The sequence below is a fragment of the Bos indicus genome, chromosome 1 (genome assembly GCF_029378745.1).
Source record: "Bos indicus isolate NIAB-ARS_2022 breed Sahiwal x Tharparkar chromosome 1, NIAB-ARS_B.indTharparkar_mat_pri_1.0, whole genome shotgun sequence".
NCBI classification, from domain to species: Eukaryota; Metazoa; Chordata; class Mammalia; order Artiodactyla; family Bovidae; genus Bos; species Bos indicus.
The window spans coordinates 83,687,758-83,712,006 of NC_091760.1; the positions used below are offsets into that span (position 1 = coordinate 83,687,758).

General features: G+C 41.5%; 1 pseudogene; it reads right to left on the bottom strand.

Moving 5' to 3' along the window:
- Positions 1-12,861: 12,861 nt before the first annotated feature.
- Positions 12,862-22,988, bottom strand: LOC139179374 (5-hydroxytryptamine receptor 3C-like; annotated as a pseudogene).
- Positions 22,989-24,249: the final 1,261 nt, after the last annotated feature.

Here is a 24,249-nt window from a genome sequence, read left to right on the forward strand (position 1 = left end):
TAATCCTTTGTCAGTTGTTTCATTTGCTATTATTTTCTCCCATTCTGAGGACTGTCTTTTCACCTTGCTTATAGTTTCCTTTGCTGTGCAAAAGCTTTTCAGTTTAATCAGGTCCCACTTGTTTACTTTTGTTTTTATTTCCATTACTCTAGGATGTGGGTCAAAGAGGATCTTACTTTGATTTATGTCATCAAGTGTTCTGCCTTTGTTTTCCTCTAAGAGTTTTATAGTTTCTAGTCTTACATTTAGGTCTTTAATCCATTTTGAGTTTATCTTGTGTATGGTGTTAGGAAGTGTTCTAATTTCATTCTTTTACATGTAGCTATCCAGTTTTCCCAGCACCATTTTTTGAAGAAGCTGTCTTTGCCTTATTGTATATTCTTGCCTCCTTTGTCTAAAATAAGGTACCCATAGGTGCATGGGTTTATTTCTTGGCTTTCTATCTTGTTACATTGATCTATATTTCTGTTTTTGTGTCAGTACTGTACTCTATTGATGACTGTAACTTTGTAGTATAATCTTAAATCAGGAGGTTGATTCTTCCAGCTCCATTCTTCTTTCTCAAGACTGCTTTGGCTATTTGGGGTCTTTTGTTTTTCCATATGAACTGTGAAATTTTTTGTTCTAGTTCTGTGAAAAATGCCATTGGTAATTTGATAGGGATTGCATTGAATTTGTAGATTGCATTTGGTAGTATAGTCGTTTTTACAATATTTATTCTTCCTACCCAGGAACATGGGATATCTCTCCATCTATTTAGGTCATCTTTGATTTCTTTCATTAGTGTCTTATAATTTTCTGTGTACAGTTCTTTTGTCTCCTTCAGATCAGCGATCAGATCAGTTGCTCAGTCATGTCTGACTCTTTGTGACCCCATGAATCGCAGCACGCCAGGCCTCCCTGTCCATCACCAACTCCCGGAGTTCACTCAGACTCATGTCCATCAAGTCAGTGATGCCATCCAGCCATCTCATCCTCTGTCATCCCCTTCTCCTCTTGCCCCCAATCCCTCCCAGCATCAGAGTCTTTTCCAATGAGTCAACTCTTCACATGAGGTGGCCAAAGTACTGGAGTTTCAGCTTTAGCATCATTCCTTCCAAAGAAATCCCAGGGCTGATCTCCTTCAGAATGGACTGGTTGGATCTCCTTGCAGTCCAAGGGACTCTCAAGAGTCTTCTCCAACACCACAGTTCAAAAGCATCAATTCTTCAGCGCTCAGCCTTCTTCACAGTCCAACTCTCACATCCATACATGAACACAGGAAAAACCATAGCCTTGACTAGATGGACCTTTGTTGGCAAAGTAATGTCTCTGCTTTTGAATATGCTATCTAGGTTGGTCATAACTTTCCTTCCAAGGAGTAAGCGTCTTTTAATTTCATGGCTGCAGTCACCATCTGTAGTGATTTTGGAGCCCAGAAAAATAAAGTCTGACACTGTTTCCACTGTTTCCCCATCTATTTCCCATGAAGTGGGGGACCGGATGCCATGATCTTCATTTTCTGAATATTGAGCTTTAAGCCAACTTTTTCACTCTCCTCTTTCACTTTCATCAAGAGGCTTTTGAGTTCCTCTTCACTTTCTGCCATAAGGGTGGTGTCATCTGCATATCTGAGGTTATTGATATTTCTCCTGGCAGTCTTGATTCCAGCTTGTGTTTCTTCCAGTCCAGCGTTTCTCATTATGTACTCTGCATATAAGTTAAATGAGCAGGGTGACAATATACAGCCTTGACGAACTCCTTTTCCTATTTGGAACCAGTCTGTTGTTCCATGTCCAGTTCTAACTGTTGCTTCCTGACCTGCATACACATTTCTCAAGAGGCAGATCAGGTGGTCTGGTATTCCCATCTCTTTCAGAATTTTCCACAGTTTATTGTGATCCACACAGTCAAAGGCTTTGGCATAGTCAATAAAGCAGAAATAGATGCTTTTCTGGAACTCTCTTGCTTTTTCCGCCATCCAGTGGATGTTGGCAATTTGGTCTCTGGTTCCTCTGCCTTTTCTAAAACCAGCTTGAACATCAGAAAGTTTACGGTACATATATTGCTGAAGCCTGGCTTGGAGAATTTTGAACATGACTTTACTAGCGTGTGAGATGAGTGCAATTGTGTAGTAGTTTGAGCATTCCTTGGCATTGCCTTTCTTTGAAAACTGACCTTTTCCAGTCCTGTGACTACTGCTGAGTTGTCCAAATTTGCTGGCATATTGAGTGCAGCACTTTCACAGCATCATCTTTCAGGATTTGAAATAGCTCAACTGGAATTCCATCACCTCCACTAGCTTTGTTCGTAGTGATGCTTTCTAAGGCCCAGTTGACTTCACATTCCAGGATGTCTGGCTCTAGGTCAGTGATTACAACATCGTGATTATCTGGGTTGTAAAGATCTTTTTTGTACAGTTCTTCTGTGTATTCTTGCCACCTCTTCTTAATATCTTCTGCTTCTGTTAGGTCCATACCATTTCTGTCCTTTATCGAGCCCATCTTTGCATGAATGTTCCCTTGGTATCTCTAATTTTCTTGAAGAGATCCCTAGTCTTTCCCATTCTGTTGTTTTCCTCTATTTCTTTGCACTGATCACTGAAGAAGGCTTTCTTATCTCTTCTTGCTATTCTTTGGAACTCTGCATTCAGATGTTTATATCTTTCCTTTTCTCCTTTGCTTTTCGCTTCTCTTCTTTTCACAGCTATTTGTAAGGCCTCCCCAGACAGCCATTTTGCTTTTGCATTTCTTTTCCATGGGGATGGTCTTGATCCCTGTCTCCTGTACAATGTCACGAACCTCATTCCATAGTTCATCAGGCACTCTATCTATCAGATCTAGGCCCTTAAATCTATTTCTCACTTCCACTGTATAATCATAAGGGATTTGATTTAGGTCATACCTGAATGGTCTAGTGGTTTTCCCTACTTTCTTCAATTTAAGTCTGAATTTGGCAATAAGGAGTTCATGGTCTGAGCCACAGTCAGCTCCTGGTCTTGTTTTTGCTGACTGTATAGAGCTTCTCCATCTTTGGCTGCAAAGAATATGATCAGTCTGATTTTGGTGTTGACCATCTGGTGATGTCCATGTATACAGTCTTCTCTTGTGTTGTTGGAAGAGGGTGTTTGTTATGACCAGTGCATTTTCTTGGCAAAACTCTGTTAGTCTTTGCCCTGCTTCATTCCGTATTCCAAGGCCAAATTTGCCTGTTACTCCAGGTGTTTCTTGACTTCCTACTTTTGCATTCCAGTCCCCTATAATGAAAAGGACATCTTTTTTGGGTGTTAGTTCTAAAAGGTCTTGTAGGTCTTCATAGAACCGTTCAACTTCAGCTTCTTCAGCGTTACTGGTTGGGGCATAGCCTTGGATTACTGTGATATTGAATGGTTTGCCTTGAAACGAACAGAGAGAATTCTGTCGTTTTTGAGATTGCATCCAAGTACTGCATTTCGGACTCTTTTGTTGACCATGATGGCCACTCCATTTCTTCTGAGGGATTCCTGCCCACAGTAGTAGATATAATGGTCATCTGAGTTAAATTCACCCATTCCAGTCCATTTCAGTTCTCTGATTCCTAGAATGTCAACATTCACTCTTGCCATCTCTTGTTTGACCACTTCCAATTTGCCTTAATTCATGGACCTGACATTCCAGGTACCTATGCAATATTGCTCTTTACAGCATCGGACCTTGCTTCTATCACCAGTCACATCCACAGCTGGGTATTGTTTTTGCTTTGGCTCCATCCCTTCATTGTTTCTGGAGTTATTTCTCCACTGATCTCCAGTAGCATATTGGGTACCTACTGACCTGGGGAGTTTCTCTTTCAGTATCTTATCATTTTGTCTTTTCATACTGTTCATGGGGTTCTCAAGGCAAGAATACTGAAGTGGTTTGCCATTCCCTTCTCCAGTGGACCAGATTGTCTCCTTAGATAAGTTTATTGCTAGATATTTAATTCTTTTTGTTGCAATAGTGAGTGGGATTGATTCCTTAATTTCTCTTTCTGACTTTTCATTGTTAGTATATAGAAATGCAAGTGATTTCTGTGTATTGATTTTATATCCTGCAACTTTGCTAAATTCACTGATTAGCTCTAGTAATTTTCTGATACTATCTTCAGGGTTTTCTATGTCATCTGCAAACAGTGAGAGCTTTACTTCTTCTTTTCCAATCTAGATTCCTTTTATTTCTTTTTCCTCTCTGATTGCTGTGTTTTGCTCTATTTTTTCCCAGAATTTTTATAGTTTTATATTTTTATATTTATGCCTATGATAAATTTTGAGTATATTTTTGCATATGATGTAAGTGTCAACATAAATATCTATTTGTTCTAGCACCATTCATTTAATAAGACTGTTCTTTCTCCACTGAATTATCTTGACCTGTTATCAAAAGTCAAATGACTAACATGCATGGGTCTATTTCTGGATCCTCTCTGTGTTCCATTGATCCATGTCTATCCTTACATTGCCTCACATACTGTATATCTAAAGTAAAACTTAAAATCAAATAGTGTAATTTCTTCATCTTTGTTCTTTTATTAAAAAATATTAGGCATTTGCAATTCTATATATATTTTAGAATCAGCTTGTCACCTCTCTAGAAGCAAAAAACCTTGCTTTTTTTGTGAATTAAACAATGCTTAAACAAATATACAAATTTAGGGGAGACCAAGATGGTTACATAGGAGTCTCCTAAACATCCTTCCTCCCACAGACACGCACAGAGCAATTCCTTCTGAGAGAAATCCAGAAACTGGCTGAGTGACTTCTGCATGTTGGGCAAATGACAAAATATCCACATGGAAACGGGTAGGAAAGATGGAGACATACACTCAACGTACACCAGTTCCTTCACCCAGCACAATACCATATAATCAGGAGAGAACCCTCAACTCTGGAATGAACCCTGATCTGAAGAGTGAAAGCTTTGAACCACACATCTAGTGTCCCAACTTTTATTCATCTCCTTCCTTGTTACAAAAATGATTTAAGATATTATACCCTTTAACTGAGGCTATAAAGGGATATAAGCAAGTACAGTTAAATTACCTAGTTAAATTTATGGTTGAAAACAATCTGCCAATGTTCTTTTAATATCAGAAAGTGAGCAGTGATTTTAATCTAACCTAAGTTCAAGTCTGTTAACTCCGTAAATAAGACTGCAATTACTGATCTAAAAATAATTAAATGAAAACCTATACAACAATGAATATGAACAAAATATTGCTATTCACACATGGCTAAATCTCACAAATATAACATTGAGGGAAAGAAGTCAGACATAAAAGAATACCTACTGTAATTCCACTTATCTAAAATCTAAAACAGACTAAACTTGTCTAGAAGTCAGGTTAGTGACTACCTTTGGAGAGAATGAATGGGCGCAACAACTACTAAGGCCCCAGTGAGTGTTTTTCCAAGAGTTGTTCTGTTTCTTCACTTGGGTGGTGGTTATTCAGGTGTGATCAACTTTAAAAATTCATTCAGTGGTACACAGAAGATTTGTACACTTCTCTGTATGTAACCTAGATTGCAATGAAAAGTTTGAAAAGGTAAAGAAGAAAAACCTTTATTGTGTAAGGTTTTGGCATGCCAGCTGTGTGTTGCACTTATTATGTTAAAAGGTTGCATTAATGATTCAAAATATTGCCTAACAGTTATTGAATACTGAAGAAACTACTTTGAATAACTAAATGTCTCAAATTGGTTTAAATAATACATGGAAGATGGATTCCAAGTGTAAGGCTGAGTAGAGTGAAAAGAAAGTAGCCTGTGAACTCAAGATCCCTGAGACTAGAATTCTAAGCAGATATTTTCTCAAAAGGCATGAAGAAATAGGCAAGAGTTGTGGTCTTTGGTCAGACGTGGGAACTAGGCAAGCAGACACAATGGCTGCTCCTTTGGGGTCTAGTGAATACCATGTTAGCACAGTGTGAAACAGGTAGTAAGAGAGTAAGAGAGACCTGGGCATTGGACATGTTGTCTTGGGGTAACTTGGCAGAATTACTCAATTTACCTTTACGGGAAGAAACTTGAAGAATGATTTTATTTCCTAATTGCATTTTATCTTCTGTTTGCTAAATTGCACCTTTAGAAATCCTTGTGTTTGCTCAGTAAGCTTTCTGGTGGTTCATTGAGACAGATGGCCACACGAGTTATAGAAAACCCTCGTGGTATAATTATAAAGTGCTACTTATTTTGTACAGATTCCTACCACTATCCCATATAGGTGGAAAATTAGTATCAGGAGTATCACCTCTGAATTATTAAGTGTAATAATATAAATGAATTGTCCAATGGTAAAGAATCCGCCTGCAAAGCAGGAGACCCTGGTTTGATTCGTGGGTTGGAAAGGTCCCCTGGATACGGGATAGGCTACCCCACTCCAGTATTCTTGGGCTTCTGGCTGGTGACTCAGACAGTAAAAGAATCTGCCTGCAATGTGGGAGACCTGGGTTTGATCCCTGGGTTGGGAAGATCCCCTGGAGGAAGGCATGGCAACCCCATCCAGTATTCTTGCCTGGAGAATCCCCATGGACAGAGGGGCCTGGCAGGCTACAGTCCATGGGGTTGCAAAGAGTTGGACACGACTGAGTGACTACGCACAGCACACATAGTAAAGGAGAAATAATAATGAAAGATGTTGGTATAAAGAAGGTGTAAGAGAAAATACAAGAGTAGTACAGAGGAAGGTGAGAGAAAACTGTTGAAAGAGCAGACAGGCTTGGTTTTCAGAAAGAGAAGCAGAGAGATGAAAGAAGAGAGGGGTAAGTATGAAACATGGTACTGTCTGTAGATATTCTGGATTTCTAGAAGACAGAAAGAATCAAAGGCAGTATTGAGATAAAACTCACAGTAAGAATGGGCAGGTATATGGGGGCACCGAAACAATAAGTAAGAAGGGATTTTTCTTAGAACTGTTTAGTGAATAAAAGAAACACCGAGGGACTTCCCTGGTGGTCCAGAGGTTAAAACTCCACGCTTCCACTGCAGGGGGCATGGGTTTGATCCCTGGTTGGTGAATTAAGATACTGTACGCCTCACGGTGTGACCAAAAAAAAAAAAAAAAAAGACAAGAAATACTGATATGTGAGAAGGTTGTGAGGATATACCGGATACTGCTAATAAAAGGAGAGAATGGGAGCTTAGAAATGGCAACCTAAGAAGTTAGAAACATAATCAAGCATTTGAAGAGAGTAGTAGTATATCCAGGGCCAAAGAGTTCATAAATTTCCAATGTGTGCTCTTAACAGAGGTTTATACTAGCAAATGGAGGAAAAGGAAATAAAGTTTTAAGTGTATGTTTTTTTGAAAGGGAAAGGGATATTGTAAATCATATGTACATCCTCTGAAATTGTGAAATACCCCTAACATTCCTCCTGACACATCTAGGCTAGAACTTAAACTATAGCTTAAACTATTTTGCCTCATTGTCAGGTCATGTTTTAAACTGCAAGAGTCACCTCAGCCTTAACACATGAACAGGTGGTTGCTTTGCAAAGGATATTGTCAATTGTAATGGTCTTGGCACAGAAAACCTAAAGTCACCTATGTGTGAGGTAAAATGCAAAGTTGACGTCTAGAGAAACACAAATGTGGGGATGGGAAAGGAAAAAGAAATGATGCAAAGGTGACCTTAAGGAATTTGAAACTCCTCAAAGTTGTGGTAAACACTTTTCATGTTAAGTTATTAGCAAAAATCAAGGGCAAGTTTCTGATTGAAAAACATGTTTCGAGTAATGGAAAGAAGGAAATATAAGAGAATCTACAAGCAGAAATGCCATTGTCAGTGTAAAAAGGACTGTCTCTAAGAACAGAGATAGTTGACATATAAAAGTGGACTGCTAATTTTCTACATAAGTTGTGGGAAAATAAAATAAAATATACCAAGATAGGATAAAGGGATTGCATCTAGAGCTAATAAACAATGATTCTTGGCTGGCTGGCGTTCATTCATACATTGCAACAAGTCTATTAAGCACCTATGATGTGACAGGTGTCATGATATCATATACTGATTTGTAAAAATGGGTGAGACATTGTCTTTTAGGAAAGCACACTCTTTAAGGGGAGCCAGAAATATGAATAAATCTCTGAAATCTATTCATCTAGTTGAATATAATTAAAACATAATCCAGATATTCATCCTTGGTATTCTTTCACTTCCCCTTTCAATTTTTCTCTCTCCTCAGGTCCTTGCTCCCAGGTACCTGTTGGAGTCCTCCCCAGGATATGTGCTGGTGGGGATATGAAGTACTGTTAATATAGAACTCTTTTAAAAAAAATAGGTTTTGGAGAATTCCCTGGCAGTTCATTGGTTAGGATTCTGTGCTTTCACTGTCGAGGGCCTGAGTTTAATCCCTGGTCGAGGAGCTAAGATCCTGCAAGCCTCTTGGGACAACTACCCTACCCCACCAAGAAGGAAGGGTTTTTGGCAGGGAGTAAATATAATATACGCTCATTGAAAACACAGACTTCCCAGGTGGGTACAATGGTAAAGAACTTACCTGCCAATGCAGGAGATGCAGATATGATCCCTGGGTTGGAAAGATCCCCTGGAGTGGGAAATGGCAGCCCACTCCAATTTTCTTGCATGGAATATTCCATGGACAGGGGAGCCTGGTGGTCTACAGCTGATGGGGTCACAAAGAGTTGGACACAACTGAGTAATTGAATATCCATGCATTGAAAACACAGACAAGAAAATAAAAGAAGATAGCAATCCTCATAATCCCATTATCCTGGACAAAGTTAGCTCTTGTTATTTTTGTTTTTTATGTCTAGCTGTCCATTCAGTTCAGTTCAGTTCAGTTCAGTCGCTCAGTCGTGTCCGACTCTTTGCGACCCCATGAATTGCAGCACGCCTGGCCTCCCTGTCCGTCACCAACTCTTGGAGCTCACTCAAACTCACGTCCATCGAGTCAGTGATGCCATCCATCCATCTCATCCTCTGTCGTCCCATTCTCCTCCTGCCCCCAATCCCTCCCAGCTGTCCATTGGAGAAGTAAATGGCAACCCACTCCAGTATTCTTGCCTGGAAAATTCCATGGACAGAGGAGCCTGGTGGGCTATAGTCCAAGGGGTCACAAAGGGACATGAATGAGAAACTAACACTTTCACTCTCAGTTATCCATATCTTTCCCTCTGCATTTCTATCTAGCACTCTTTTTTTTTTTAAACAGAAATTTTATATACATACTGTTTTATAACTTTTTTTTTTCATGCTATATATCGTGGACCTGTTTCCCTGGTTTTGACATAGATCTACATTCTTACTTTAAATGGCTGCAGAGCATTCCTTTACGTGGCTATAGGACTATTTAACTTGAACTCTTTAATTGAGGCCCTTAACTAGTCTTCCTGGCCCTTCTTCAAGCATGTGTATGTATTCAGAGGGCCCTCTCTTTGATTTTGTGAGATTAGAGGAACCTGTTAGAATAAAACTTGACACAAAGGAAAGTGAAATGAAAATGGTTGATGAAAGGGACATTTTTTAATTTAAATATTTTATAATAATTTCTTGCAAATGAGATGACCTTTTCATTCTTTTGAATCTCTGAAAGTGTCTGAGAGACTTCAAGTCAAATCCCATTACACCTGTTTAGAATGAAGTATCAAAGCTTCTACAAGGGGGCTTTAAAAAATTATTTATTTTTTAATTGAAGGGTAATTGCTTTACAGAATTGTGTTGGTTTCTGCCAAACATCAACATGAATCAGCCATAGGTATACATACGTCCCCTCCCTCTTGAACCTCCCTCCCACCTCCCACCCCATCCCATACCTCTACGTTGTTACAGAGCTCAGTTTGAGTTCCCTGAATTATACAGAAAATTCCTATTGGCTATCTAGTTTACATATGGTAATGTAAGTTTCCATGTTACTCTTTCCATACATCCCACGCTTCTCCTTTCTACCCACCCAGCTGTGTCCATAAGTCTGTTCTCTATGTCTATGTCTCCACTGTTGCCCTGAAAATAATTTCATCAGTACCATCTTTCTAGATTCCATATATATGTGTTAGTATACAATATTTGTTTTTCTCTTTCTGACTTACTTCACTCTGTATAATAGGCTTTAGGTTCATCCATCTCATTCAGTTCAGTTCAGTCGCTCAGTCGTGTCCGACTCTTTGAGATGCCATGAATCGCAGCATGCCAGGCCTCCCTGTCCATCACCAGCTCCCAGAGTTCACTCAAACTCACGTCCATCGAGTCGGTGATGCCATCCAGCCATCTCATCCTCTGTCGTCCCCTTCTCCTCCTGCCCCCAACCCCTCCCAGCATCAGGGTCTTTTCCAATGAGTCAACTCTTTGCATGAGGTGGCCAAAGTATTGGAGTTTCAGCTTTAGCATCAGTCCTTCCAATGAACACCCAGGACTGATCTCCCTTAGGATGGACTGGTTGGATCTCCTTGCAGTCCAGGGGACTCTCAAGAGTCTTCTCCAACACCACAGTTCAAAAGCATCAATTCTTCAGCACTCAGCTTTCTTCACAGTCCAACGCTCACATCCATACATGACCACTGGAAAAACCATAGCCTTGACTAGACAGACCTTTGTGGGCAAAGTAACATCTCTGCTTTTGAATATGCTATCTAGGTTGGTCATAACTTTCCTTCCAAGGAGTAAGCATCTTTTAATTTCATGGCTGCAATCACCATCTGCAGTGATTTTGGAGCCCCAGAAAATAAAGTCTGACACTGTTTCCACTGTTTCCCCATCTATTTGCCATGAAGTGATGGGACCAGATGCCATGGTTTTAGTGTTCTGAATGTTGAGCTTTAAGCCAACTTTTTCACTCTCCTCTTTCACTTTCATCAAGAGGCTTTTTAGTTCCTCTTCACTTTCTGCCATAAGGGTGGTGTCATCTGCATATCTGAGGTTATTGATATTTCTTCCGGCAATCTTGATTCCAGCTTGTGCTTCTTCCAGCCTAGTATTTCTCATGATGTACTCTGCATAGAAGTTAAATAAGCAGGGTGACAATATACAGCCTTGATGTACTCCTTTTCCTATTTGGAACCAGTCTGTTGTTCCATGTCCAGTTCTAACTGTTGCTTCCTTAGAACTGACCTAAATGCATTCCTTTTTATGACTAATATTCCATATGTATGTGTACCACAGCTTCTTTATCTATTCATCTGTCAGTGAACATCTAGGTTGCTTCTATGTCCTAGCTATTGTAAATAGTGCTATAATGAACGTTGGGGTCCATGTGTCTTTTTCAATTTTGTTTTCCTTAGAGTATATGCCTAATAGTGGGATTGCTGGGTCATATGGTGGTTTTATTCCTAGTTTTTTAAGGAATAAAAAAACTCCATACTGTCTTCCATAGTGGCTGTATCAATTTTACATTCCCACCAACAGTGCAAGAGGGTTCCTTTTCTTCACACCCTTTCCAGCATTTATTGTTTGTAAACTTTTTGATGATGGCCATTCTGACCAGTGTGAGGCGATATCTCGTTGTAGTCTCGATTTGCATTTCTCTAATAATGAGTGATGTTGAGCATCTTTTCATATGTTTATTAGCCGTTTATATGTCTTCTTTGGAGAAATGTCTTTTTAGGGCTTTTCCCCACTTTTTGATTGGGTTGTTTGTTTTCTGGTATTGACTTGCATATACCTGCTTGTGTATTTTGGAAATTAATCCTTTGTCAGTTGTTTCATTTGCTGTTATTTTCTCCTGTTCTGAGAGTTGTTTTTTCACCTTGTTTATAGTTTCCTTTGCTGTGCAAAAGCTATTAAGTTTAATCAGGTCCCACTTGTTTATTTCTGTTTTTATTTCCATTACTCTAGGAGTTGGGTCATAGAGTTGCTGTTATTTATGTCATAGAATGTTCTGCCTATGTTTTCCTCTAAGAGTTTTATAGTTTCTAGCCTTACATTTAGGGTCTTTAATCTATTTTGAGTTTATCTTTATGTATGGTGTTAAGAAGTGTTCTAATTTCATTCTTTTGCATGTGGCTGTCCAGTTTTCCCAGCGTCACTTATTGAAGAGTCTGTCTTTGCCCCATTGTATATTCTTGCCTCCTTTGTCAAAAGTAAGGTACCCATAGGTATGTGGGTTTATCTCTGAGCTTTTTATCTACAAGAGGGCTCTTTACCTCAGTGTTTGTAGAGATTATCATAAATGCACTGAGGAGCCAGTGCTTCCTGGAAAGTTATTTATTGGGACAATAAATCAAGAAGAGACTCCACTGACCCCAATCTTCAGTGATAAGGGAGTCAGAAGTTAGGTGAGGCTAAGGAACACTGAAGTGTGTGGGAATGAGGACCCACATGCCCATGAGGCATGTGAGACATCAGGAGATTGTCTAGGGCTGTCCTAAACCTGCTTGGTAGGGCTGTGTTGTTTTGGGAATCTAGAGGGGACATGGTAGTCACTGGGCTTCTCTGATGGCTCCAACAGTAAAGAACCTGCTTGCAATGCAGGAGATGCTGGAGACTTGGGTTCGATCCTGGGGTCAGGAAGATCCCCTGGAGGAGGAAATGGCAGCCCACTCCAGTATTCTTGCCTGGAGAGTCCCATGGACGGAGGAGCCTAGTGGGCTACAGTCCATGGAGTCACAAAGAGTTGGATACAACTAAAGCATAAAATGAACATATGCATACACATGGTAGTCATTGCAGGTAAGTGGTTAAGACTAGGAAACGGCCTGTGTCTGGCTGGACCTAAGACCATGAGAATCTTCATGCTGTAGTTTGTAGGGAGAAGTGGATATGGATGTCATGCCTTGGTGTTTCAGAGGACGATCACCATAGTGATAGAGGTGGCCATGAAAAGCAGGTAGAGACAGAAGAGCAAGGTGTCCATCATGTGGCTTAACTGCACCCATAGACTGACCAAGTGCTGCTTCTGAGTCTTGTTTTCCGGCTAGGTTCTTGCTGACCGAGGGAACCCATTTAGTTCTCTCTCTGGACCTGGCACCTTCCCCACAAACTCCATGGGCTCCACACCTATGGTGAGACGGAGACTCAGCTGTGGGCCACCAAGGTCACCTGGGGGATTGTGGGGAAGGAGGCAGGAGCGGAAAAGCAGAGGTGATGGAGGAGGAAGCGTGGGCAGTGCTCATTTCCCTCACCAGGCAGGTGGGCAAGGCCTGTGTTTCCTTTCTGGGGCATAGCGGGGCAGCATGTCCTTGGGCTGGTGCAGTGTAGAAGCAGGAAATGGAGCCAGCGAGGCATAGGTGGGGGCTGGGTGGTGGCCGGGTCCAGCAGGGAGGAGATGAAGATGGTCTCCAGCAGGCTGAGCACCATCAGGGACAGACACAGGGCAAAATAGACACTGGGAGGAAGCTGGGCCTGCCTGAGGGCCAGAGGCACCAGCCAGGACTTTATTCCTCTCTTCCAATCCCACCCTGGGAAGCACAGCCTCTTTTGCCCAGTATATCTCCCTTCCCTGAGCCAGTTCCGCCAGTCCCTCTCACCCTTCTCTTCTCAAGAGCTGGAGGGGCCATACTGATGAGGGGGGTGCCACTGGCAGGGAGTAAGTCATTCATCATGAGCAGGAAGACATTGTAGCCCAGCAGAAGAGTTATCTTGAATGAGGCAAGGTTCTTTTTTAAATTATTATTATTTTATTTTAATTGGAGGCTAATTACTTTACAATGTTGTATTGGTTTTGCCATACATTGACATGAATCCACCATGGGTGTACATGTGTTCCCCATCCTGAACCCCTCTCCCACCTCCCTCCCCATCCCATCCCTCTGGGTCATCCCAGTGCACCATCCCTGAGCACCCTGTATCATGCATCGAACCTGGACTGGTGATTCGTTTCACATATGATAATATACATGTTTCAATGCCATTCTCCCAAATCACCCCACCCTCACCCTCTCCCACAGAGTCCAAAAGACTGTTCTATACATCTGTGTCTCTTTTGCAGTCTCACCTACAGGGTTATCATTACCATCTTTCTAAATTCTATATATATGCGTTAGTATACTGTATTGGTGTTTTTCTTTCTGGCTTACTTCACTCTGTATAATAGGCTCCAGTTTCATCCACCTTCTTAGAACTGATTCAAATGTATTCTTTTTAATGGCTGAGTAATACTCCATTGTGTATATATACCACAGCTTTCTTATCCATTCATTTGCTGATGGACATCTAGGTTGCTTCCATGTCCTGGCTTTTATAAACAGTGCTGCGATGAACACTGGAGTACACGTGTCTCTTTCAATTCTGGTTTCCTTGGTGTGTATACCCAGCAGTGGGATTGCTGGGTCATATAGAAGTTCAACATTCAGAAAACTAAGATCATGGCATCTGGTCCCATCACTTCATGGCAAATAGATGGAGAAACAGTGGAAACAGTGTCAGACTTTATTTTCTGGGGCTCCAAAATCACTGCAGATGGTGATTGCAGCCATGAAATTAAAAGATGCTTACTCCTTGGAAGGAAAGTTATGACCAACCTAGATAGCATATTCAAAAGCAGAGATGTTACTTTGCCCACAAAGGTCTGTCTAGTCAAGGCTATGGTTTTTCCAGTGGTCATGTATGGATGTGAGCGTTGGACTGTGAAGAAAGCTGAGTGCTGAAGAATTGATGCTTTTGAACTGTGGTGTTGGAGAAGACTCTTGAGAGTCCCCTGGACTGCAAGGAGATCCAACCAGTCCATCCTAAGGGAGATCAGTCCTGGGTGTTCATTGGAAGGACTGATGCTAAAGCTGAAACTCCAATACTTTGGCCACCTCATGCAAAGAGTTGACTCATTGGAAAAGACCCTGATGCTGGGAGGGGTTGGGGGCAGGAGGAGAAGGGGACGACAGAGGATGAGATGGCTGGATGGCATCACCGACTCAATGGACGTGAGTTTGAGTGAACTCTGGGAGTTGGTGATGGACAGGGAGGCCTGGCGTGCTGCAATTCATGGGGTCGTAAAGAGTCGGACATGACTGAGCAACTGAACTGAACTGAATGGATGGCAGTTCCATTTCCAGTTTTTTAAGGAACCTCCACACTGTTCTCACTAGTGGCTGTGCTAGTTTGCATTCCCATCAACAGTGTAAGAAGGTTCCCTTTTCTCCACATCCTCTCCAGCATTTATTGCTTGTAGACTTTTGGATAGCAGCCATTCTGACTGGCATGAAATGGTACCTCATTGTGGTGAGGCAAAGTTCTTATTTCCTGCTGTCAGGTAAAAGCTGAGGGCGTCAATGGTGAGCGGAAAGCTACTGGGCACCAGGAGGTTTAAGATGAAGAGGCTGGGCCTGCACCTGTTGGCCATCTGGTAGGAAGGAGTGTGGAGAATGTGGCAAATAACTGATGCCAGAGGGCTCAACTCTATATTTGATTATTCATTCTTTGCTGATGTCCAATTAGGCTGGTCATGGGTTGACCTCTCTGGGTAATAGATGCATTGAATTGTGCCCTGTTCAGAAGTGCCACCAATTTCATTGTCTAATTTCCCCTTATGTCCCACTTTCTGGGAACACAATTATAGACTTTTGTGGGAAAATGGGGCTCTTTGGACCATTGGACAGGACCATCCATTTTTATAAAAGTCCAGCTGCTCCTCCTGTCTGCAGGGCAAATGCATTGGGGATCCTTCTTGAGGGCAGTTAGGATAGAAAGTGGAATGAGGAGCAGGTGCTCAACTCCTTAGAATTATTTTTACATCCTAAAGGGCCTTAGATTAAGAGGAAAATCAAGAGCAACTTGGAAGTCAAACAGGGGCCCCTGGACTTACATAGGAAATGAGTTGGTCATATAGGTTGCTGTCCATCAACATCTTTGGGGTGGCCTTGCTGGTGTTCAGAAGCTCCCACTCCCCCTGGGTCTGAGTGACATTTCAAGGTATATCTGTTATCACCCACAATTCCTTGTCCAGGAGCATGCTGTCCACTGCAAGTAGGCCAGGGTAGCTCAGTCCAGAGAGTCCTCAAGTCTCCTGCCCACAAGATTCAATTCCTCCCCCACTGAGCTTCTTCCACAGATTCTCCTCTCTGTTCTTTTAAAGTAGGCATCTAGGTTTTCTCAGAAGTGGGTCATAGGACCAGAAATTCATATACATGTGGGCTGCAGCATTAGGAAGTTTTTTTTTTTTCATTGTTAGAGTCAAAGTTATGGGAAGATTAGTTATGACTCAAACATGAGTCAAGAAATTTTTGGAGGGACTTTCTTGGTGGTCCAGTGGTTAAGAATCTGCCTGCCAATGCAGGGGACACAGGTTCGATCCCTAGTGTCCCCTTCGTTGTCTAAGGGGAACTAAGATCACACATGCCTTGGGGCAACTAAGCCTGTAGCACAACTAGAGCTACATGTACCCTAGAGCCCATGCTCCGCAACTAGAGAGTAGCCCCCACTCTGCAACTAGAGAGAAAGCCTGCGTGCAGCAACAAAGACCCAGCGCAGCCAAAAATAAGTCAATAAAATAAATAAAAAGAATTTTGGGAGTCTTTCCTATTTTTCTTCTCAATTCCCCAATTCTATGTGTTGTTTCAGTGGAATAAATCTTGAACAGCTCAATATTTTTATAATTACATGCATGCCAGTTATAATGATTTATTTATCTGATTCTTCCATAGGACACCTGGTAGCTTCAGTTACATTAATTACTGGTTAAAGTGTATTGGCTGTTAATGTTAACAGGCTTGAGCTAAAAATTATACATGTGCAGCAGGTCAGGGTCAGGTTAGATTCATTTGGTGGAAGGGCTATCTAAGGTAAAGCAGTAGTTTTTGTTTATTTTTTAAACTTTATTGAGAAATTAAAGCAGTAGTTCTTAATCCTGTCTGCACATCAGTGTCACCTGGCGAGATAGAAAGAAATCACAGTAGTAGAACCCCATTGGAACAATTAACTTGGAGTTTCTGGAGTAATGCATAGTTATTGGTATTTTTAAAAAGATTCAGTGGGCAGCCAGAGTTGAGAAGCACTGATCTAAAACCTCCCTAAATAATGCCTGCATCACTGATATATCTTCCTCTGAACCTGAAATGGCTGCCACAATGTGTCTCACTCACCTGTGTAGAGGAGGGGACTGAAGGTGAGCAGGCAAGTCTGTTGGTCAAAAGGAAAGTAGAAGGTGTCTGGGTTATAGGTGCTGGTCACCCTCATTGGCCTGTGGTACTATAATTCGACCTTGGCTGCTGAGATAGGTAATGAGACCTGGAGGTGCCTGACCCACATCCACACTGCTTATGAGAAGCAGAGAGAGAGAGGCGCTGTGGGTGCCTTCATCAGCTCGTCTCCCTCCCTTCCCAGGTCTCCTACTGTGCTCACTCTTGGGGCTATTTCTTTAAGGTCACTCTCTCTCGTCTCTTCTGCTCATAGTGTTTTGTGAGAGTCAACTCATTGAGACTGTGCCCTGATCTGAATCTGCTGGTGTCCCTGTGCCCTGCACTGACCCTTGGTTGCTCTTTTCAGATGGGCTTCATGCTGGCTTTCCCTGACCCGGATATACATGATTCCTCGATGCTGATATCTGGAAGCCACAGGTTCTCAGCTGATACAGTGAGTCTGTTGTTGCTGATGCACTCTACTGTGTTCTAGCTAATGAAAGGCTAGATGTGTAGTCCCACATCTACAACCAGGTCAGTAGAAGCAGAGGTGAGTGATGGTGGAGCCACTCCAGCCCTTCCCTTTCTTCTTCTCTTTCTTTTTGGCCATACTAAATGGCAGGCAAAATTTTCCCATACCAGGGATCAAACCCGTGTCCCCTGCAGTGGAAGCACAGAGTCTTAACCACTGGACCACCAGGGAAGTAGTCTTTAAACTCTGATACTCTTATTCCCACTGAGGTCCCTAATGACCACACCCTATCTCCCCTTCTTTATTAGCCAAGTATCATTGGCAATGGAGAAGGAAATGATAACCCACTCCAGTATTCTTGTCTAGGGAATCCCAGGGATGGAGGAGCCTGGTGGGCTGCCGTTTATGGGGTTGCACAGAGTCAGACATGACTGAAGCGACTTAGCAGCAGCAGCATTGGCAAAGTACCCCTTAATGGCCTTTTTTCTAGGCAGACATTAGATACAGCCCAAAACCACTTGGACCCAGGGTTGTACCAGTGCATTGGTCTGCAAACACTTGGCCATTTTCTTGGGTTACGAGTTCTGTCTTCCTAAGCTGCCCAGGGAGATTTGCGTCTCCTGGACCAGTTCTAGATGAACTTATTTGGTCCAGGAACAATTTATACATTGGGTAGAGGTCTGGAAAACCTTTAAGTCACTCTTAAAATTTAAACTTATAATTGGTAGTGGGAAAGGGGGGAGAGTTGATCTGCTTTACCGTAGTAATCCACAGGAATGATGTCAGAAGCTGGAGCTGTGCATCCTGGTAAAGAAATTCCCATCCAGGCTTATTAGTACAAAAAGATTTGGCCCATGCCCACTACATATTCTTATAAATATTTACTAATTTATTGGAGCAGGCATCATTTTAGATGCTGATCTATCTTTTCCTTATTGTCTCCCCTTGTATCTAGGAACAATTTAGGTTTGTTTGTTTTTTTTTAAAGAAAGGTCTTAATTTTTTTGTTTTTTTGTTTTTATTTTTTCAGTTGGAGGATAATTGCTTTACAATATTGTGTTAGTTTCTGCCATAAATCAACATGAATCTTCCACAGGTATACATATGTCCCCTTCCCTCTTGAACCTCCTTCCCACCTCCCACAACATCCCATCCCTCTAGGCTGTCACAGAGCATTGGGTTTGAGTCCTTGTATCATATAGCATATTCCCACTGGCTATCTGTTTTACACATGGTAATGTGTATGTTTCAGTGTTAATCTCTCAATTCATCCCTTCCTCTCCTTTCCCCACTGTGTCCACAAGTTTGTTGTCTATGTCTGCGTCTCCTTTGCTGCTCTGCAAATAGTTTCAACAGTACCATCTTTCTAGACTCCATGTATATGTGTTAATACATTATATTTGTTTTTCTCTTTCTGACTTACTTCACTCTGTATAATAAGCTCTTGGTTCATCTGCTTCATTAGAACTGACTCAAATGCAATGCTTTTTATGGCTGAGTAATATTCCGTTGTATATATGTACAACAACTTCTTTATCCATTCATCTGTTGATGGACATCTATGTTGCTTCCATCTCCTAGCTATTGTAAATAGTGCTGCAATGAACATCAATTCAGGTTTTAATTGACATAAAGATCACTTCTTTCTGGAACTTTCCAGAAAGGTCAGGACTCAAGGATAAATCCTTCCTGAAAAAATGTCACTGCAGCCTTCTTCTCTGTGTCTCCCCATCCCATAGGAAAACCCTCTAATTGCTCCAGAATCCATTCATAGTACCTGTTGCTCACCACTAGACCAATACAATGTTGGGCTGAGAGGGCAGAGGATTATTATCCCCTATTAGAAGCAACAGAATGTGGGGACCAGGTCTCATCACTTCCAGGATGGCAGACAGATGAAAGATATGTTGACTTGAGTGGGAATGCTGACCTTGGTAGCTGGACAGAAGACCTTTAAATCAAACAATGCTTGGAAGGCAGCAGGATCTACCCCATGCTGGTCAAATCCTGAGCAACTGATGGTGAAAATGTTGCCTCTTCCTGAAGCCAGCAGAGACCCTGTGAGAGAGAGCCTCCATTACTAGGATGGGAGCCTCTCTGCAGAGAGAGAAAACAGAGGACTCACTGGGAGGAGTGGGTGAGCCCTCCTCCTTCTTGGGCCAAGACTTCTTAAGGTCAAAATCCTTCCTGCCAGGGCTGGAGAGGATGGGCTGATCTGGTAGGCAAATGGTGGAAATGGATGTGGTGAGCTGAGTCAGTATCTATTCTCATTGTTCATCCTCATGCAAAATCTGCCCAAATCTGTATGCAAACTCATCCTTGATGTAATGGCAGCCACTTCAAGAAGGCCTGTGGTGCACCCATCATAAGTCTCTTGGATCTACCTACTAGTACCACCTAGCACTGCCCTTGGACTTGTACTCAAGGTCATTTATAAATCTGCTCTAATGATTTCTCATCCTCATTTTCAGGGACTTCTGTTTACCTAAGACAGAGTTAATTTATCAAGAAGATAAGATAGATAATCAACTGCACTTACTTACTAGGCAGATACGGGAAACACGAAGTAGGTATTCTGAATATGTGCTTATTTTGGTGCTTTAGCTTATTTTGCCCTTCTCAGATTTAGTCATCTCAGATAGCTTAGGACTTATTTCTAGCACTGGGATCATTAGGCCATATCACTGAGCCAATCATAGTAAGCCCTATGTGGATCTTTGTTCTTGGCCATGGCCAGGGAGCTATTTGGGTAGTACCTGAGCAGAATCTTTGCTCCGTTTCCTTTTTTTTTTTTTAATCTTTTTTTCCCCTGCCTTCTCTCTTTCTCTATATCTTTCCATAATATTTAAGGTACCTACCCAGACTGGGAACAAGTATTTCCCCGTGGAGGCAAAGTATCTGTTTTCTTCTACCTCAGATTGATTCCTATCCTCCCTTGATATTTTACTTACTCTTTCAGGGCTACTCTTTTCATAGACATCATATCAAAGGAGGTAGGGAGGTTAGGATGAAGGTGTGGTGGAAAGGGCACTGGAGGACAAGAAAAGGCAGATTTGGAAAGGTAGTGAAATGAGATCCCTATGCAGGCAGGGAGTGAGGAGAGCTCTGTGTCCTGAGCAGTGGAATATCTTTCTATCTGTCACCAAAAGGAAATCAAGACACTGACATTATGGAAGAAATATTTAACTTGTTAATTCTAATGTCCTTCACGTGCTAGAAGAAAGTTCCTATATATGCTTCAGAACCACACTCTGGTCTTCTCTGTTCTTGCCCCATCTTACCTTGAAGCAGAAGGTTGACAGTGAGACAGAGGAGGAATCCCCTCACAGCGGGCCACCTTCCTTCCATCCTCTTCTTCTGGACTCTCCTCTGGGGACTTGCCAGTAGCCCCCAAACCCTGGTGCTTAAAGGAGCTCCAACCAAACCTTGGTTCCTGGTTTTGAATACTGCTTATGACAGCTGACCACTCCCTGGTGAGAGGCTATGGCCAGAGAGGTCACAGCAGTTTCCTGCTTTGCCCCTGTCCATGAATGCCTTCTGAGCTCCAGACAGGGAGGAAGTTGGGCCAAGACTAAGGGAAAAGTATCCTGTTTGGCAGCTCTATACTGAGATCAATAACAAAATAACTCACTTTAATGAGAGAGTGTGGACTGGTGAAATAAGAATTATTACTTTTCTAAAGCCAGGGAATCTGCAGATTTGGAAAGGTGACAATATTTAGTGATTTGGTTACATATTTATTAAGAATAATTGAAAATACCAAATTATAAATCTTTATTCATAGCTTCATTATCTATTGTTTATATTTTTCCAACATCCCCTAGCTAGATTTCCTCCTTCCAGTCTTTCTGCCTCCCTGATTCGTTCTCCCCCAGACTAATGTTTTCTATACAAGTTTTACTCTATGTATTGATTCCATGATAACAGATGTCACAAAACTAAGTTAACAGATCTCTTTTTAACATTTTTGTGTTGTCAATAGTGATATACATTATCATAAACTAGTAATCCAGCTACCATCAATATTAACGGCCTGTGTCAATGTTATGTCTTATGTCACATCTTTATAAAAAGTACAATTTAACCAAATGAGTGAATTGGAACATTGTTATGTTAAGTATCTTAAGTCACATTTCCAGAAAGACTTGAAAATGTTTTCTTGCAGAAGGGATGAAGAGTCAGACCTAGAGTACAAAAGAAACTTTGTTCAGAATGTAAGATCATGACAGTCCAAAATAGAAACGGCTAAGGAAGGCAGGAATGTCCCACTTTGGGGGCCCAAAGTGGGAAAATATAGAACAGAAGGCTGCAATGTCTTTTGTTTAAAGTTTGAAATGTCTGTAGTCTTTCAGTCCTACCAGCTCTGTAAGTCATTGCTTCCCTTCTTTGGAAACTTGGCCAAGGGATTGGGCCATCATGTCATATAGGACCAAAGTACTACTGTGTTTGTATCTACATAGACACACCTGTGGGGTGCTGGGCTCCTGGACTGGCCAAGAGTGAAGGGCTGGCTGTCAAGGGACACTTGAGTTCCACAGGTAGGCTATACTCACAGGCCCTGGAACTAGGAAAGGAGGGTTAACTTCAAGCCATGCTGCAAGTGGCTGAAGATAGTTGATACATACCTTGTTTTTAATAAAGTTGGCTGAAAAATGGGACCTAAGTTCTGATTGGACTCAGAAGTAGACATAGCTGTCAGGAGATGGAAGTGATAGAGGCAGGAGAATAAAGCACTGAGGCACAGGCTTGCTTCTGACCTGGAGAATCGGAGTTTCAACTCTGGGATCTGGAGATCTCAGGGACTATTATTTCTCCTGCTGCTGCTGTTGCTGCAGGTGATAACTAACATATTGAGTACTCTATTGTATGCCAGGCATTGTATTAGGCTGATGCAAATGTAACTGTGGTTTTGGACCGTTAATTTTAAATCGTTATAACTAGGCTCAAACACATCTTTATTAATCAAATTAGGAACCATTACAATCAACACATTTTTGCCAATAAGAAATGTTTGTTTATTCCTGTAGCATAAAAATCCATGTTTCTGGATTCATCGAACTCTTGGAAAGAATTTTCTGCCTCCTACTGGTTATGGAAGTGTTTTCCCTGCAAAAAGTTGTTAAGATGTGTGAAGATCTGGTAATTGGTTGGCAAGAGGTCAGGTGAATATGGCGGATGAGGCAAAACTTTGTAGCCCCGTTCACTCAACTTTTGAAATGTTGGTTGTGCAACGTGCAGTTGGGCATTATTGTGGAGAATTGGGCCCTTTCTGTTGACCAATGCTGGCTGCAGGTGTTGCAGTTTTTGGTGCATCTCATCGATTTGCTGAGCGTACTTCTCAGATGTAATGGTTTTGCCAGGATTCAGAAAGCTGTAGTGGATCAGACCGGCAGCAGACCACCGAACAGTGACCAGGACCCTTTTGTTGGTGTAAGTTTGGCTTTGGGAGTTGTTTTGGAGCTTCTCAGTCCCACCACTGAGCTCGTCATTGCCAGTTGTCATATAACATCCACTTTTCATCGCATATCACAATCTGATCAAGAAAGCGTTCATTGTTGTTATGTACAATAAGAGAACACAACACTTCAAAATAACGATTGTTGTGATTTTCAGTCAGCTCAGGAGACACTCACTTATCAAGTTTTTTACCTTTCCAATTTGTTTCAAATGCCGAATGACCATAGAATGGTTGATGTGGAGTTCTTCAGCAGCTTCTTGTGTCTCAATTCTTTATGTGTAAGAGGATCGGCTTTGATGATCCTCTCAGTTGGTTGCTATCAACTTCCAGGGGCTGGTCACTGTGCTCCTCACCTTCAAGGCTCTGCTCTCCCTTGCAAAACCTCTTGAACCACCATTGCACTGTATGTTCGTTAGCAGTTCCTGGGCCAAATGCATTGCTGATGTTACAAGTTGTCTTTGCTGCTTCACAACCTGTCTTGAACTCAAATAAGAAAATCACTCAAATTTGCTTTTAGTCTAACATCATCTCCCTAGTCTAAAATAAATGTAAAATAAACAGTAAGTAATAAGTCACTAGCAAAGAAACATAAAGTGAGAAATGCACATTAAAATGATGTATAACATAGCCACATTTATTTAAGAATGTATTCCAGTATCAAACAGCAAAGTCCAACAATGCAATTACTTTTGCACCAACCTAATATGTCTAATTTTATGTCATCCCCCAACATTCCTACAGTGCAGATACTGGATAGGAGTATGTGGAAAAAAAGAAATGGAGCCAAGTAAATAGACAGATGGCAATGGGATCTTGTATTTTCTGATCATATTTTAGAACATAAACACACTTGAGGAAAATATAAATTTTGTTATTAACCACTGATCATCTTTTATAAAAATACCTAAAATGATGAACTAGAAAACATTTTCAAATAAAGCAATAAAAATGATAGTACTTAAAATAACCAGGGTTTCAGGTTTTCTAGTGCTTATGGTTTATAACAAGCCATATAAGAATCACATAGTTTTTCATCATGAACACTGGGTCTCTTTCTACCTTCAGAATTCTTTACTTGTAAAAGGTGCTTTTCACATTGGCCAGTCCTCCATCTCAGATAAATTATTAAGCACCTGGAATTCTTGTCTAGGAGACATACTGGCTTAGGTTAGCTCTCAGAGTTCATGCTAGCACGGAGTTCCTTGTTACCAATGTGGTTTGGATACCTGTCCTGCATATGCCTGCCTCCTCCTTCCCTTCTCCAGTAGGCTCTCAGATGGGGAAAGGTAGCCATATTTAAACAGAACTTCAGTAGCTAGATTG